The sequence below is a fragment of the Triticum aestivum genome, chromosome 6B, assembly GCF_018294505.1.
Source record: "Triticum aestivum cultivar Chinese Spring chromosome 6B, IWGSC CS RefSeq v2.1, whole genome shotgun sequence".
Taxonomy (NCBI): Eukaryota; Viridiplantae; Streptophyta; class Magnoliopsida; order Poales; family Poaceae; genus Triticum; species Triticum aestivum.
The window spans coordinates 85939697-85943643 of NC_057810.1; the positions used below are offsets into that span (position 1 = coordinate 85939697).

A 3947-nucleotide genomic window follows, 5' to 3' on the forward strand; every position below is an offset into this window, starting at 1 on the left:
GCAAAAGGAAATATAAATCTACAACAGAAAATCTATTACTTCTCTAAATCTGTTCTGAAAAATGCTATCATTCCTATTACGAAAAATAAATCTACAAGGGAAATCTATTACTTTTCTCTGAATACATATAAAGAAGCACCACCCGGTAAACTTAGATTGATGTGATTATCATCTTTATAGTAGAGTACTAATTAGTACAGTACAATGACATGGATTTTATCATAGCAATTAGTACAGTACAATAAAAGTTATAGCTAGCGATCCAAATCAATGACATTAATTATTTTAGCAAGTGCTCACAGAAGATGCATAAAATCAATCATCGCATGTTAGAGCATGCGTCGAACAACTTATGTGGTTGTGCATCCAGTCATCTAGATAACAATAGGTATGCTGTTTAGTAGAAGAGATAGCTAGCAAAAGAGAGAGATCAGAGATGTACTTGTTTGGCTAGTGTTGGCCACAGACAAACGCATCCTAAGGGCACCGCTCGGGCTGCCGCCGGCCAACAGCCTTCCAGCAGCATCCGCCTCCAGTAGTGTACACCTCATGTCCTGCTACTCATGGGGCCCGTGCATCCCGCTGATTAGCCTCACGGCCTTAGTGTTCAAGCGTACTGTCGAACCCCAACCGGGCTGCACCTGAGCCCCTCTTTAGCATCGTACATGATGGTGAGGCTATGGCACGATGTGGGCGTCAGCACCTCCAGGTGTTGCATCGTGCATAGTAAAGGTGATGAACAACAACTCGTTCTCCCTGGGGCGCGACGAGGAACATGAAATGAGTACGCCGCCTTGGCGTCGAACCCTGCGACGGGGAAGTGGTACAACAGCTTTGGCACCGGCGCCGGCGATGGCTTGACCACCAGCCGACCACCCAGAGGAGGCAGCAGCACCTCCGTACGATATCATCCGCAACCAGCACCCTCGCCGGATGCCTTGCTACCCTTGCTTATGGACATGGCCTTGACCTTGTTCTCTCCGCTACTCACATGTGAATTTGTGATGTTTCCACGTTCCAACCGATCGGGTACATGCTTGAGAGGGGAATCTGGTCAGATACATCGTTAGTTCACATGAAGAAAAGAAACCACTGGGGTAATCAATCTAAAATACATACCAATAAAAGGATTCTTAGGTCTTTATCCGTATCAGCAAGGGATGGGGCTATTGCCTACGTCAGGGAAGGGACCTATCTCGTGTCACGGATAGCAGAGGCCACGGTGCTCTCCCGGAGCTTGTAATTACAGATTGCAGTAGATTGCATATATACATACACTGGAGAAGTGCTATTTGAGTGGAATTGTCAAAATTTTGAGCACAAACATCAACATACGAACCTCGCGGAGCCCGTTCCACAGCCTGCAACACGCTCCATGAGATTCAGGTGATGACCGAGGCGTTCTTGCAGTGCGCCATCGTAGAGCGGGCAGGCGGCTTTGAAGATGGCCCCTACCTTGAGTGCAAAGTCCTCCTTGAAGAAGAACGCGAGGACCTTGCCGAATCAAGCAGCGAAGCCGAACGACACCCGTGCTGGTGCCAATCTTCAGCAGTGACAGCCTCATTTTCAACCTTCAGCATACTGAAAAGGATCAAAGTAATTAACGTCAGCTGAAGAAAGTCAAAGCTAATACATAGGAATTAACAAACAAAATTGTACAAAAGCGTATGCTTACAGGAATAGTTCCTAACAATGGCCCAGCATGTAAAAGCTAGGAGAATAACTTATGCACTTGTATATATTGGTACACTGCATTGCTTATACGTTATTCTGTCATGATATTTGTTTTAGGATCAGATAAGAACAAACTTGCTTGCTTGGATCAGACCTGCAGCTTCGTTGGAGGCAAACAAATAATATATACGACCTTCAGCGTACAACAACCAACAGCCATCCTCTATTCCTCTCTAAAAAAACCCGTCATACTCTTGAATCCAGGTAAGCTAGGTGATTAAGACAGACAAAGTACAAAAGAAAAAGGCTGTCAATTCTTGCTGTCAGTAAACAAAGAAGAAACAACCTCATAATGTATCCAAAGGAATACCCGCTGAGTTCTGCTTCTCTACTACACAGGATCCAAGAATCAGAAACAAGATTTCATAACGGAGTGAACTGGTCGCTTCTGCTTCTCTACTGCATCTGCTTCGGTTCTTGCAATGTGACCCCCGCCAAGGCCAGCTGCCTGATCCCAAATCTTCAAACCATAGTCACCAGAGAAGAAGAGGAAAGACACGAGATTCTCACCCTGGATCCCGAGTAGGAGATAACGTCAGCGTCGCAACCTCGATCCCCCTGGGGTCTTGCCGCTTGAGGAAAAGGGTGAGAGGGGCAGGCTTGGGAAGAGAAAGGGGCTCTACCAGATTCGCCGCCGCCGCCGCCGCCAACGATGTCTTCGCCCGTCGTCGCCATCCTTCTCCTCCGCCCCAACACGGCGCCACCGCTGCCCCTACTTCTCCACCCAAGTGGTGACGCCCCAGCCGGTCCAACCCCTCAGCGACGCGGCTGCCCCGCTCCCATCCTCAGTGCCCGCAACACGAGTTGGCGGCTAGGGTTAGCCGCAGGGGCGCGCGCAGGGAGGGAACGGCGAGGAGGTGCTGTGCATCGATTGGGGAGACAAGGGTGAGCCGCGCTGGTGGCGGCCGGCGCGTGAGTCGGTTGGCGTCGGCCAGAATCAGAGGGGCGGCGGCGGCGGCGGATCTCAGAGGCGGCGAAGGGCTCAGCGGCTGGGGGAGTCTTGACGAACGAGGAAACAGATCGAGGGGAGTCTCAAGGCTGTTTTTTTTTACGATCGAGGCAGAGAGACGAAAAAAAACCGGAGGCAGGAGGATGACGAAAAAAACCAGCGAAAATAAACCGGGCAGACTATTCACCAAGTCGTTCATTAGAAGTCTCTACTCCTAATGTCTCAGTTGGTAGGTCGCGTTCCAGGTTTTATTTTCGTCCCACCTCATCCGGTCTTTTTTGGTACTTCTTTGGTACTTCCTCCCACCTCCCGCGAAAAACCAAGAAAAACCCCACGATCGAGTCCCACACCCGCCCCCACGCGCCTAACCTCCCGTCGCACCCATCTGTCACGAACGAAAACAAACCAGCAAAAATAAACCGGCGAAAATTAACCAGCGGAAAAAAATCACAAACCAACCACCCGCACGTACGACCGAGGTCTCTTGCCCTCGAGCGAGAAACAGTCGCCCAACTTTGTGCCCTCGTTCACCGCCGCCGCCCTTCGTCCCCTCACCACCACCGCTAGATCCCTACGCCGCCGCTCGGTGCCGCCAGCCCCCGACCTCCTCCCCGGTTCCCGGCGCCGCCTGCCCCCCATCTGCTCCCCCGATCCCGGCGTCGCCCGGCCCCCACCTTCTCTCTCACTCTCGGCGGCGGAGGAGAAGGATGGCGACGACGGGCGAAGACATCGTTGGCGGTGGCGGCGGCGGCGGCGAATCTGGTAGAGCCCCTCTCTCTTCCCAAGCCTGCCCCTCTCACCCTCTTCCTCAAGCGGCAAGACCCCAGGGGGATGGAGGACTGACGACGCGAGCGTTGGTGCGCTGGCGTGTCGGTCCGGCGGTGAGAGGAGGACGCCCATCCCAGCCCGAAGCAGCATAAGGCAACTGAAAAGCGGGGCAGATCAAGCACCTGGGGTCGCCTGAGGCGGCTCGGTGCACCTCCAAGTGCGTCAGTAGCTGCGTCCTCCGTGGAGCCGGCGCTCCCGGCATCATCAGGCCCTTCAACGTCAGAAGGTAATTAGACCAAGGGATGAGTCATCGATGGATGGATTATGTCCAGCCATTCATTATCCCCATGCTTGTATATGTCAGCAATGCATCTGTTTTTGGTTTGCATTAGATTTGTATGAACTACTTAATTAGTATTGAGTCTCAATGGCATCTTCTCTTAGGAGCAGTTGATGGGGGAGATCCTAGCATTCTACATTTGGGGAGGTTTTAAAT

At 51.8% G+C, this 3947-nt stretch overlaps 1 long non-coding RNA gene across 5 annotated transcripts; it reads right to left on the minus strand.

Moving 5' to 3' along the window:
• Window positions 1–254: 254 nt before the first annotated feature.
• Window positions 255–2737, minus strand: LOC123133591 (uncharacterized). Of its 5 annotated transcripts, XR_006465313.1 has the most exons (4): window positions 2358–2737; window positions 1676–2245; window positions 1120–1581; window positions 255–1050 (listed from the first exon to the last, which is right to left on the minus strand). It is a non-coding gene; the product is annotated as an uncharacterized lncRNA (long non-coding RNA). The 5 variants fall into 5 exon arrangements; XR_006465314.1 differs by lacking the exon at window positions 1676–2245; XR_006465312.1 differs by having other exon boundaries at window positions 2245–2737.
• Window positions 2738–3947: the final 1210 nt, after the last annotated feature.